This window comes from Meles meles, chromosome 3, assembly GCF_922984935.1.
Source record: "Meles meles chromosome 3, mMelMel3.1 paternal haplotype, whole genome shotgun sequence".
NCBI classification, from domain to species: Eukaryota; Metazoa; Chordata; class Mammalia; order Carnivora; family Mustelidae; genus Meles; species Meles meles.
In genome coordinates this window covers 22,637,203-22,652,086 of record NC_060068.1, presented here as the reverse complement: position 1 = coordinate 22,652,086, position 14,884 = coordinate 22,637,203, and the positions used below count along the sequence as shown (strand labels likewise).

Below are 14,884 nucleotides of genomic sequence, written 5' to 3'. Positions count from 1 at the left end.
TTATTCAGAAAGTTTTTCTGATTTTTTTTTCTTATGTGTGCAGAGTTTTTGTCTTTAAACTTGTCTTTGGATGTAGAGACAGGTCTAAATTTTCTCTTCAGCTCTTGTAGACTGACAATGTCACTTTGATACAAAGAAGAATTTTAAATTATCCTATTTTCTTTTTTGTCATTGTAAGTTTAAATCACATGAAAGCCCACACAGAGTCTGTATGAATTATGCTTTTTATTTTCATTGATATTTTCATGCTTCTTTTTGCCTTGCTGTGTCATAATAAAAAAAGAAAGTAAAAGATTGTAGATTAAATCAATTTTCCTATAGCTGCATAATTCTGTTAAAGTACTTGATTTGGCAAGTTAACAAATTTCGCTCTCTTTGGACAGAAAGACAGAAAGAATGACACACTTTTCTTTCACTTTCACTCAATTTCTAAATCCCTTAAGAGAAGGGAAATAAATAATATGTGAACTGATAAACTTAATAAAAGCTTACTCATTTCACTATTTTAATAATAAAGTCATAATTTACATTACAAATGTAATCAATGTATTACAATTCTGAATTAGGTTTATGTTTTTCATAATACAAATAAGCCAACATAGTGAAATCTGTCCATTGTCTAGTTTAAACTCATGGGGAAACAGTTACATATTATATATTATTTCCAAGTTTATTATATATATGTATATATAAATATTATATATATGCACACATATACATAATATGTATGGTATAGATCATGTCATATATATGCATATAATATGTTATGAACTTGGAAGTATACATATATACACATGATCTATAACATATATATTATGTGTGTATGCATGTACACAGTGTTTGAAAATATAGAAATAAAGTATATTTCATGTTTCATGGGAACATATATTATGACAATTTTTTTAAAGGTGAGGTGAATGGTAATTCAAGAAAGCTAGGGAGTGTTGGTAACATTTCAGTTGAGCTTTTGGGAATATGCAGAGGTTTACAAGATACACATGGACTCCAGAATGAAACAATTTGTGCATGAAAATTGATTTGATAACATGGTTGAAGAAGAGCAAAGTAGATAGAACATAAGATCTTGGATTCATTCAAAGGATGTTTGGAGAGAATGAAAAACCACGGTGACTTGAGTATGTTAGCTTCTTACAGAATTCTGTTTCTGTTACTATTCCTTATGGCATTGTTTAAAAACAACCCAGTACTTAGAACAAATAATATGTGAGCTAAGAATAGCCCACTAATGTTATACCTACAGTCATATATTTTCTGAAAAAAGAACATTTCTCATTACCAGTGTTCTCAAGGCCCCTTTCACATCTTTGTTTCTCAAGGTATAGATAATGGGGTTTAAGAGTGGGGTGACTATGGTGTAGAAAAGAGACACAAATTTTCCCTGGTTTTTTGAGCTACTTTTGGCTGGTTGAAGGTACATAAAGATGATGGTTCCATAGAACATAATTACCACAATCAGGCAGGAAGAACAAGTCCCAAAGGCCTTCCAGAGCCCTTTTGCTGATTTTTATCCTCAGCACAGCTTTTGTTATAAAGCCATAGGAGACTAAGATGAGTGACACAGGTACAATTAGAAAAATTACACTAGCCACAAAGAGTTCTATTTCATTGAAAGTTGTGTCCACACAGGCCAGCTTAATGAGCACAGGAACCTCACAGAAAATGTGGTCCAGTTTATGATGACCACAAAGTGGCAGTTGCACAGTAAGGGAGCATTGAATTAAGGAGGTGATGAGTCCACTGAGCCAAGCTACACTTGCCAGGGATGCACAGAGCTGAGGATGCATTATAGTTGTGTATTGCAGAGGCTGGCAGACAGCAGCATATTGGTCATAAGCCATGACTGCCAGGAGAATACACTCAGAGGAGCCCAACCCCATGGCCACATAGAGCTGGGCCACACATCCACCATAGCTCATGTTTTTTTCTTTTTTATTCATGGTAACCAGCAACTGTGGGGCAACACTTGTAAAGCAAAAGTCCACACAAGAGAGATTGTTGAGGAAAAAGTACATTGGGGTGTGGAGTTTGGGGGCTAAACAGGATACCAAAATGATGGCAGTGTTCCCCAGAATGTTCAAGATGTAGAAAAGCAAAATTATGACAAAAAGGATCCTTTCTAGTTGGGGCTCATCTGAAAATCCCAGAAGAAGAAATCCCTTTTCAGAACTGTTGTTGCTTTCCTCCATTGTCCTGTAGACTTCAATTTATAAAAGGATTAATATTCTAGGGAAAGATGATGATAAAATGAACAACGGTAAACTGTGGTGTTTTCTAATATGATTATCTTCCTTTTATAACATTCATATTGTAAAGACTGATAGTACTTTTCTCAATGTGTGTTATTTGATGGAAAATGCCTCCTTCTTCTGTTTCCTTGAGCATATATCCCTCTTTCAAATGGGAACAGCACTAATAAAAACACCATCACAATATTTCTCTTGGAAACAGGCTTCAGGCAATGAACAGCAAACTGGAGAAAGCAGATGAATGAATTAATGATACAGAAGACAAAATGGAAAATAATGAAGCTGAAAAAAAGAGTGACAGAGGAATTCTGCAACATGAGAATAGATTTAAGGAACTCAGTGACTCCATAAAACAGTAATACTCATATTATAGGAGTCCCAGAAGAAGAAAAAGAGAGAAAAGGAGAAGAAAATTTAAGTAAAGAAATGAGATGAAAACTTCCTTAATCTGGAGAAGGAAACTGATATCCAGATCCAAGAGGCATAGAGAATTCCCATCAAAATAAAAAAAAAAAAAAAAAAAACAGGCCAACACCAAGACATATTGCAATTAAATTTGAAAAATATTGTGCTAAAGAAAAAAATCTTAAAAGCAACAGGAAAAAAGAAGTCCTAACTTACAAGGGAAGCTGGAGATTTATCAACAGAAGTTTAGCAAACCAAAAGAGAGTGGCATCATATATTCAAAGTGCAGAATGGGAAAAATCTACATCCAAGAGTATTCTATCCAGCAAGGATATCATTCAGATAGAAGGAGAGATAGAGTTCCCCAAAAAATTGAGCCCTACATCAGGCTTGCTGCTTAGTGAATAGTCTGCTTCTTCTCCCCCTACTTGTGTTCTCTCTCATTCTCACTCACTCACTCACTCTCTCTGTCAAATAAAAATTAAAATAAACAAATAAATAATTAATAAATTAGTGAGTTACCCAGACAAACAAAAACAAATGTTGAGTGTTAATTTTTGAAATATTTCAATGCTGTTTATAGTCACCTAGTATTTATTATTTTTGTTTATAATTTATTCTGAACACTTTATGTTTTAGTACATAATATTTGAAAAATAAGATATATAAATTTTAAAAATAACATTGATTTATACTATCTTTATCCAAATATCATTGTTAACTGCTGAGTACACTAGAAGAAACAACTTGTTTTAGCAATTGTTTTGTTAAATGTAATTGAAGTTGGTTAGTATTTATTACCATAAATGATAACATTATAAAAAATATATAATTACTTATACTTTGATTTATTTACTTTAAAGATTTATTTATTTACTTTAAAGTTTTCCCCAATAGAAATAGTTGACAAAATGTAGGACATTAAGCTTGCCAATCTTATGTATGTAGTATAATAAATGTTTCTTCCTGACATGATTGAAAGCTATTCATGTCAACTTACCATGAACAAAGTATATTTTATTATTTTTAGCCTCTAATGTAATTTGTGAAAATAATTACTTTAATATTTATTTTTAAGTGGAAGTTGTTTGTTATTTGCATTTATTGTTTTTTTCTATGTATTTGTATATTTTGTTAATTTTTAAGTGATATGTTTGAATATTAAAATTATTTATCCAGGGGGGCGCCTGGGTGACTCAGTGGGTTAAGCCGCTGCCTTCTGCTCAGGTCATGATCTCAGGGTCCCGGGATAGAGCCCCCATCGGGCTCTCTGCTCAGCAGGGGGCCTTCTTCCCTCTCTCTCTCTGCCTGCCTCTCTTCCTACTTGCGATCTCTTTCTGTCAAGTAAATAAATAAAATCTTAAAAAAATTATTTATGCAGGAAAACAATTCACCTCCTGTTTTCTTTTTATGCAAATATTTTATTTTAAGATGTAATCCAATATCTTGATCAATATTAAGACTACTATCAGGGGCGCCTCTGTGGCTCCATAGGTTAAAGCCTCTGCCTTCGGCTCAGGTCATGATCTCAGGGTCCTGGGATCAAGCCCCGCATTGGGCTCTCTGCTCAGCAGGGAGCCTGCTTCTTCCTCTCTCTCTCTGCCTGCCTCTCTGCCTACTTGTGATATCTCTCTCTATCAAATAAATAACATATTTAAAAAAGACTACTATCAAAGTTAAATTGCCAAATATTATTATTCCATATCTATAATTGTGTGCATGCATAAAATTACATCATAATCCAAGTGAAAATCAATGAGAAAATTTAGTTAAAATGAAGACTTAACACATATTTAACCAAAGCTGGTCAATGGACATTAGGGCTTAACATTTGATGCATGGCATCATTAAGAGCAAAGCTATATTCCAATGTTGACCAAATCACTTTTGAATGCTCATTTAAAATTATAAAAAGGAAATATAAACAAAATAAATACAGTCAAAACTTTTAAAAGACAAATATTTTGAAAAAGCATATCTTCAGATTGATAGATGATGCCACTTTTTTAAACCAAATTATTTCCTGAAGCATGAATATGGTACTACTGGCTGTTACATCAGATGGCTATTAGCATTTGGTCACTTGACCCACTATATATTACGTAAAGACGCTCATCTCCATGTTATTTTCTTCTTTTTTTTATTTTTTTTATTTTCATTTTATTTATTTTTTTCAGTGTAACAGTATTCATTCTTTTTGCACAACACCCAGTGCTCCATGCAAAACGTGCCCTCCCCATTACCCACCACCTGTTCCCCCAACCTCCCACCCCTGACCCTTCAAAACCCATTGGAATACTTAGTACTTCTTTTCCTGTAAAGTAGTTTATACATCACTTAGGTTTGAGTAACTCTTTATCAGAAGGTAACCCTTGGTCTTGAACAAACATATGTCTCTCTAATATTGACTACCTAACATAAGTCATTTTTCTTAACACTGAGGATACTTGAATGTCTATAACAGACCTAACCCCTGTTCTTACACAGTGTGCATTTTATAGGGGAGCGGCCAATAAACAATGCTGATAAATGAAAAAAAAAAAAAAAAAGAGCAAAGCTATAGACTTTCATGCAAAAGAGGAGAAAATGGAACTCAAAATGAAACCTACTCTAGATCTGGCACTCTCAACAAAAAAGAAGAAATGTTTATTTGTGTATAACTTTGTTAATCAACATGAAATGATAAAATGTTAAACCTATATAGGTCCTCTTATTGAAATTATGCTTGATTCCTTGTGATTTGTAATACTACTGAAATTATATATATGTTCTATTTGTTCTAATTATATATATGTTCTATTTATGTATTCATAAATATATAACATGTATAAAGTATGTGTTATATACTTATTATATATTATATAATATATATAATGTAAATTTTATATATTATATATACTTCACACATAAAGTATATATATACTTTACATAATAAGTATATATACTTATAAGTATATATAAGTATAAAATATGTATACTTTATGAATATATGTACAATATATGTCATACTTACATATAAATTATATTTTATATATTTATGAATATATAAATATAACACATGTAATTTAACATTATATATGTATATATGTTATATATATTGAATAAAAATATAATATAATATATAAACATAATAAAGAGACATTTCTATATTACGTATAAAGTTCATAAGATACTGTCTTATTACAGCAATATAGAAATTTATCTGAGTTCAGGACTGTGTAACATAATTTTCCTTCTTAAGGTAAGGCACAAATAGTAAAAAATCTTCCTGTGTTTGAGTAGCCATCAAAAAAAAAAAAAACAATTTTTATTTGAGATAGAATAATTTAGAGGAAAAAGGGAAAAAAATCTTTGATCTTACAGGCATTTTGTTCATGGCTTATCATATTAGTTATTAGTTTTGCTAATAAAATGAGGGATATACATACTAACTAATCATATACTCAAAAATTTTTTCTTTTAATTATATATATATAATTATATAATTATATATTTATATATATAATATATATATATTATATATATATAAATATATATAAGTATGTATTTTTTCAGTGTTTCATTGTCATAGGCACCACTTCTCTCTCCCAGTCACCATCATCTTCTACTATTTGGAACTCTGCAGAAGTACCCTAATGAATATATTTTGTGCCCTTTTAAAAAAAGTATTACTAGGGGCGCCTGGGTGGCTCAGTGGTTTAAGCTGCTGCCTTCGGCTCAGGTCATGATCTCGGGGTCCTGGGATCGAGTCCCGCGTCGGGCTCTCTGCTTGTCGGGGAGCCTGCTTCCTCCTCTCTCTCTCTCTCTCTGCCTGCCTCTCTCCCTACTTGTGATCTCTATCTGTCAAATAAATAAATAAAATCTTTAAAAAAAAAGTATTACTATATGCTGACTGACTGAACATAATAAAAAAATATTTTTTTTAAATTCTTATTTTATTTATTTTATTTATTGATTTGCAGAAAGAGCACACAAGCAGTGGGAACATCAGGCAAAGGGAGAGGGAGAAGCAGGTTTCCTGCTGAAAAGAGAATGTGATACAGGGCTCAATCCTAGGACCCTGAGATCATGACTGAGTTGAAGGCGGACTCCTAACTTATTGAGACACCAAGGTGCCCCCTAATCTCAATCAGCTCCTTCTTCACAGAGGCAAACAGTAAAACTTTTCTAATATAAGTAAGGAAGTTATGGCTGTTAGTACACAACTTTAATTAATTTTATAATCTTACTATTTCTATTTTAATTTTTTTTTAATTTGACAGAGAGAGATCGTAAGGAGGCAGAGAGGCAGGCAGAGAGAGCGAGAGGGAAGCAAGCTCCCTGCTGAGCCGAGAGCCCGATGCGGGACTCGATCCCAGGACCCCGAGATCACGACCTGAGCTGAAGGCAGCGGCCTAAACCACTGAGCCACCCAGGCGCCCCACTATTTCTATTTTAATTTTTAAATATATACCAAACATTCAGGACAAGGAGTAACAAAAGTACAAATGACATCTTCATTATAATCAGGAGACAAAGAAAACCAACCAAATGCAAATGACATGTAATAGAGAAAAAAAAGGTACTGTGATTCATAAAAATTTGTGCTGAAAACCAAAAATGGGAACAGAAGATCCTGAAAAGAAGAAGAGCAACATTCAAGGTCACTGATAGAGTCAGCAATCCAAAAATATCAGAAAATAATTTTCCTTATAAGAGTTTTTTTTTCCATTAATGTGAATACCTGTGCAGAAGTCTGATAGACAAAATGCAAAGATCAATCAGAAGATACATCAAAAGAAAGGCTTGGAGAGAGCCTGGGAAGGAGATGGTGGAGCTAAGAGGCAGGATTGTCAAGACTGAGATCACCCTACCAGTCATGCCCAGGGATAATAAAGTAATAAGAAGTGAGACATGACTTTTATTCAACATAATACTGAAAGTCTTAGGCACAGCAATCAAACAAGGAAAAAATTAAAGGCATCCACATTAGTAAGGAAAAAGTTAAACTGTCACTATTTGCAGATGATATGATATTATATACTGAAAAAAAAAATCCCAACTACTGGAAATGACAAATGAATTCAGTGAATTTGCAGGAAACAAAATTAATACCCAGAAAGTGATAGTGGTTCTATACACTAATATCAAAGTAGTAGAAAGAGAAATTTCAGAAAAGAACTCAATTTATAACTGCACCAAAAATAATAGAATACCTAAAACAAATAACCAAGAGAGAGAAAGACCTGTATTCTGAAAACTATAAAGAAATATAGTAAAAGAAATCAAATATAAAAGAAATCAAATATGACACAAAAAAATGGAAAGAAATTCCATGCTCATAGACTGGAAGAATTAATATTTTTAAAATGTCCATATTGCCTAAAGCACAGTATAAATTCAAAGCAATCCCTATTAAAGTACCAACATTTTTCAGAAACTAGAACAAAGAAATCTAAACTTTGTTTGGAAAAAAAAAGACCACAAATAATCAAAAAAAAAATCTTGAAGAAGAAAAACAAAGCTGGAGATATTATAAGTTCACAGTTCTGGATATACTACAAAGGTATAGTAATTAATACAGTGTGGTGCTGCATAAAGAATGGACACATACATCAATGGCACAGAATAAAGAGCCAGAAGTAAACCTGCAATTATGTAGTTAGTTATTCTATGACCAAAGGAGACAAGAATATACAATCAGAAAAAGACTCTGCAATAAATGGTCTGGGAAAACTGGAAAGCTATATGCAAAATAATGAAACTGGACCACTTTCTAATACCATACACAGAAAATAACCCCAAAATGGATTAAATATGTGAGATCTGAATAGATTAAATGTGAGACATAAAATCATAAAAATCCTAGAAGAAGCAATAGGCAGTAATTGCCTTGAAATTGGTCATAACATTTTTCTAGATAAGTCTCCTGAGGCAAGGTAAGCAAAAAGCAAAAATGAACTAGTGAAACTACATCAAAATGAAAAGCTTTTTTTAAATTTAATTTTATTTTTGTCAGTGTTCCAGGATTCATTGTTCATGCACCACACCCAGTACTCCATGGAATATGTGCCCTCCATAATACCCACTACCAGGTTCACCCAACTCCCATAATGAAAAGCTTTTGCACAGCAAAGGAAACCAACAAAACAAAACAAAAAAGCAACCTATTGAATAGAAGATATTTGCAAATGGTATATATCAGAGGGAACTAATATCCAAAATATGTAAAGAACTTTTACAACTCAACACCACAAAACAATCTGATTAAAAAATGGGCAGAGAACCTGAATAGATATTTTTCTGAAGAAGACATATAGATATGTGTTCATATAAGATGCTCCACATTATTAATCATCCCGAAATGAAAATCAAAACCAGTTAGCTATCACCTCAAACCAGTCAAAATGGCTAGTGTTAAACAGAGAACAAACAAGTGTGGGTAAAAATGTGGAGTAAAAGGGATTCCTGTACACCACTGATGGTAATGCAAATGGGTATAGCCAGTATGGAAAACAGTGTGCTTAATGCAACATTATTTCAAATAGCCAAGATACAGAAGCAAACTAAGTGTCCATCAATAGAGACATGGATACAGATGATATGGCACGCGTGCGCACACACACACACACACACACACACACACACACACACACACACACACGAGAATACTATGCAGCCATAAAAAGAAGAATGAATCATGTCATTTGCATCAGCGTGAATAAACCTGGATGGCATTACGGTAAGTGAAATAACTCAAACTGAGAAAGACTAATACCATACAATTTCACTCTTATGTGGGTGTACTCTAAAATAAATTAATAAACAATAAATAATAAACAAACAAAACCCCCAGAATCAAACCTTAATACAGAGAAGAAAAAAGCGTAGTTACCAGAAGGCAAGGACATAAGGAATTGGCAAAGTGAGTGAAGAAGAATGGGAGATAAACAGTCTTCCAGTTGTGATATGAGTAAGTCATGAGAATAAAGGGGACAGCATAAGGAATACAGTCAATGATATTGTAATAACATTGTAAAATGACAGATAGTAGTTATATTTGTGGTCTGCATAGCATAATGTATAAATCTGTGGAATCACTATATTGTACAAATGAAGCCAATGTAATTTTGTGTGTAAACAACACTTAAATTTAAGAACAAGAAAATAGAAAGACATAAGACATGGAGAAAATTGTGGGAGTGAATATGACAAAGCAGTAGAACTTGAGAAATGTGGAAGGGATTCCCCCATGACAGCAACTTTATGGAATCTAACTGGTAATAATGGTAAAAACAAATTAAATCTTTAAATAATAACATATGAAAATGCATTTTCTTACCAAAAATACTATAGAAAAAAAGGAAACAACCGCAAAAAAATAATTAGCAAACTTTTTAGGAGAGCAAATAGATTGATCTGAAATTTGTTGTCACAAGCCAGGTTTAAATCCTAATACAATACTGAAACTGTGTTTACAACCAGAAAAAAAAAATCTTAATAAAGTAGTTTTTACAGTGAGAAAACATCATGAGGCTGAAATACAAGAGTCAGAGATTTGATGACTTGTCAAGAAGAGTTGATCATCAGAAAACAGAGATATGTAAAATGGGAATTAGCTTGAGTCAAGAAAGATTTTGAAAAAAAAATAATGAAGATTAAACTGAATGGTTTCTTCATGGTTAATATTTGGCAGTAAAAAAATTTAGGGTTAATAAATCAAGTAGTGAAAGATGAAGCATATTTAAAGATAGAGAGTAGCAAACACTAGGAAATATTAGCTAGGATTGGATGACAAAAAAGAGAAAAGATATTTGAAAGGTATTTTATCTTGTTTATATTAGGGAACCAGTACACATTGTATAAAGAGAAATAAAACAAAGGGCATGTTACTCCTTATGAACTATAATTTATAACTTTGAATGTGTTGTTAAAAAAAACTGAACAAATATATAAAACTGGTTATATGGACATAGACCACATAGTAAAAAAAGTCTTTAAAATAAAGCAATAAAAATGATATAGATTAGTATAAAATGCAAGAGAATACAATATAAATTTATTAGATATATCAATAAGTATCACTGGGTTTAACATACTTAGTAAAGGGAAAATATTACTATTCTCTCTCTCTGGCAGTCTCTTTCACCAGATAAATTGTGGCCTATTTTTTTTTTCAATTCATTTAGGTCTCTTCTCCATTATTTGATTATTAGAGAAGTCTTATTTCATAAGTTAATGTTAAATTGTCATATATTCTTTACCCTGTTTTATTTTTATTCACATTAACCATTCTCATATTTTTATCATGACTTTATTATTTCTTCTCCATAATAGGATGTAAATATAAGAATTGTGACATTTTACCTATTTTTAATCACTGATATTTCCCCAATTTTTGACACAATGCCCACACCAATGTAGAAGTTCAAAAATAATTTTAAAGGGGATATACAAAATCATTTAGAAGTGACATCAGCAAGATGATGGAATAGTTGACATCAGAGTTTAGTCTCCCTTACAGAAATATGAATTAGCAACTATCCACAGACAACAACACATCTATAAAAAACTGAAAACCGAGGAGTGAGACTGAAACAGCCCTCTAAAGCACACAAACCAAAACCATCTATATTAGCTAGAAGAGTAGAAGCTGTTTAACTTTGTGCCATCCCTCCCCAGTTAACACTAATGTTGGCCTATGATTTCTATAGTCAAGAAAAGAGATTTCAAGGCAGACATTAAGCTTCCTTGGAATTCTGGAGCATTTGTCAGCAGCCTCATTTCTTTCTCATGTCATGGAGAATGCTGAGGAAACTGGAAGGGTTAGATCACCTAGAATCTCCCTTGCACCAAAAAAATAAATAAATAAAGGTGTAAAACTCACCAACTGGTACATATGCATTTGTGATAAAACCATCTCCTTGCTGGCAAACTTACCTGACCAAAAGACCCAGCCAGCAGCTTCAACCATCTATGAAGCTGAACTACAATCCCATAAATGGCCAATGAGCACAATCAACAGTTCTGTCTAAGGTCCTTAATCATTTGTCCTGTCCATTTGTGGCTCCAAGCCTTGTGACCCTCTTTGACTACAGAGGAGAGAGGGCAACACTACGTATTCCAGTCTGTAGTCCCACCCAAATGTGGGACATAGCCTGAAACCTCATTTTATCTGGGACCACCAATCACAGCCAGTGGACCTACCTGATCATTTAGTCCATCTGTAGCTATGTTCAAATGTAGCCTTTCTGAAAATATAGCGCAGCCAGTGACATCACCTATTAAAGGAGTAAAACCTGGGATATTGCCTGACCAAGGATGATTACAGAATCCAGGCTGTGGCTCAGCATGATCATGGAATTTAGCCAGTCACACTGCTTCTTCACAGAGCTCAGCCTGAGATCCCAAGAACTTGCAGAATGTAGCAGTGGCATTGCCTGGGCAAGAATCACAGCATACATCCCTTCCTATCCAGGGATCTAGGTCAGTGGTCCCGCCTGAGTGCAAAGCCCAGCCAACTGCTATGCTGTACTATAGAGTCTAACTAGAAAGCCCACCTGACTAGTCAGTGATCTCACCCATCCAGAGGGCCTAGCCGTAAACCCTGGTAATGGAAGTGCCAGATCACAGAGCCCAGCCTGCTGATCTGCTGAACCATAATTTAGATAGAGATCTTAGCTAATCAAAAGGTTCACTGTCTTCACCAAACCAGAGACTTTAGTAGAATGCCCCACTTCCCCATATATAGTATAAGCTAGCCTGACTGGAACACCAGTTTGAGATGACTGGTAAAGATCTTTTTCTGTCAAAATGAACATGTTAATCATGCAATAAATGTCCACTTTCTCAAATATGCAGACATCGACGTAAAGATGCAAGGATCATGAAGACGATGGGGAACATGACACTACTAATGGAAACTAACACAGCTTCAATAACCCATCCTAAAGAAAGATCTATGAACAGATTGACAAAGAATTCAGAATAATTCTTTTAAATAAGTTCAGTACACTAAAAGAAAACCCAGACAGATGACTAAATGAAATTAGGAAAATAGTAGTAAATGAACAAAATGAGATGTTTAACAAAGAAAAAGAGACCATAAACAAAAACAAAAAGAAATCTATAACTAAAGAGTACAATGATTGACTGGAAAATTGAATAGCAAGCTTTAAAAAGAGATTTGATCAAGAAGGATAAATTATTAACTTGAAAACAAGTCATTTGAAATTAACCAGAGGAGTAAAAATTAAAAAAAAAAAAGGAAAAGTGCAAAGTTTCTACATTAAAGTACACAATATGAATATAATAATAGGACTCTCAGAGGGAAAAGGAAAACATTCTTTTTAGAAAAAAATGACTGAAAACCTCCCAAATTTGAGTAAGGATATGGACATCCAGGTGTAAGAAGTCCAAAGATTCCCAAGGAGATTTAAGTCAGGTTGAATGTTCAGTGAGACACAATATAATAAAAATAAATGTGACAACACAAAAATAAAATTTTGAAATAAGATAAAAGAGACTCATCACATACAAAGGAACCCCTATAAAACTATCAGCAGATTTTTCAACAGAGGCCTGGTAGGCCAAGGTATAATGGGATGATATATTTAAAAAGTAGTCTATCTGGAAAACTGCCCTTCAGAAATGAAAGAGAGTTCAAAAGTTCCACCCTTAACAAAAAGAAAGTGAAGAGAATTGATTGTCACTAGAATTTCACTATAAGAAATGCTGAAGACTATGGACTCTGAAAAACAACCTGAGGGTTTTGAAGGGTCAGGGGTGGGAGGTTGGGGAAACAGGTGGTGGGTAATAGGGAGGGCACGTTTTGCATGGAGCACTGGGTGTTGTGCAAAAACAATGAATACTGTTATGCTGAAAAAATAAATAAAGAAAGAATATAGTTGTTGAAAAAAAATGCTGAAGAGAGTTCTTCAAGACAATATCAAATATGCTAATTAACAGCATAAAGTATATGAACATATAAAACTCACTGGTAAAAGTAAATATGCAGTAAAATTCTGAATTTTCTAATATTGTAATAAACTATAATCTTTAGTACAACATTAAAAGACAAACATTAAGGGGCTCCTGGGTTGCTCAGTGAGTTGGGGCCTCTGCCTTCGGCTCGGGTCATGGTCCCGGGGTGCTGGGGTCGAGCCCCGTGTCAGGCTCTCTGCTCAATGGGGAGCCTGTTTCCTCCTCTCTCTGCCTGCTTCTTTGCCTGCTTGTGATCTCTGTCAGATAAATAAATAAATATTTTTTAAAAATACAAACATTAAAATACCTACATATATGATAACCTACATACATGATGCACAGTATTAAAAAAAAGTATAAATTGCAACAATAATATCAAATGTAAGGAAGAAAAGTAAAATTATAGACTTTTGTATTTGATCAAATTTAAATTGTAATCAGTTTAAAATAGGGTGTTAAACTATATGATGTTTTATGAAGTCTCATTACAATCATAAAGGGTAAATCTGCAGAATATAAAGTGAAAGGAATCAAAACATACCATCACAAAAAAGTGATCAAATCACAAAGAAAGTAAGAGGGAAGAATGGAAATACAAGGGCCATAACAATTAAAAAGATGGCCATAGAAATTCTTCATCTATAAATAACCACTTAAAACAGAAACTGATTGGATTTTCCTATCAAAGACATACTGTGTCTGAATGGATAAGCAAACAACATCAAAATATATAATTCATACAAGAGACTTATTTTAGCTTTGAGTATAAATATAGGCTGATTGTGAAGGGATGCAAAAAAAAAATATTCTATGTAAATAATGACCAAAAACATAGCAGACATGGATATGAATGGCAGATAAAATGTACTTATTTCAATAACTCACCAGAGACAAAGAAGTTCCTTAATGACAAAGGTAATTCATCAAGAGGATGAATTGACCATCATATTGTCAGTATATAGGCCCAACGTCAGAGAAGCTAAATATATGAAGAAAATACTAACAAAATAGAATAATACTAGGGGACTTCAACACCTCACTTTAAAGAATGAATGGATCATCCAGATAGAAAATCAGTATGGAAACATAGGACCTATGTTAGAACTATACTTTAGACAAATTGAACCTAACAACAGACATATACAGACCAGTCCATCAAGAACAGCACTATACATATTCTTCTTAAGTACACACACAGCATTCTCCATTATAGATCCTATGGTAGACCATAAAACAAGTCTTAATTTATA

The 14,884-nt window shown here is 33.2% G+C and overlaps 1 pseudogene; it reads right to left on the bottom strand.

Annotated features, from left to right (window-relative positions):
- Positions 1–1,261: 1,261 nt before the first annotated feature.
- Positions 1,262–2,207, bottom strand: LOC123939160 (annotated as a pseudogene).
- Positions 2,208–14,884: the final 12,677 nt, after the last annotated feature.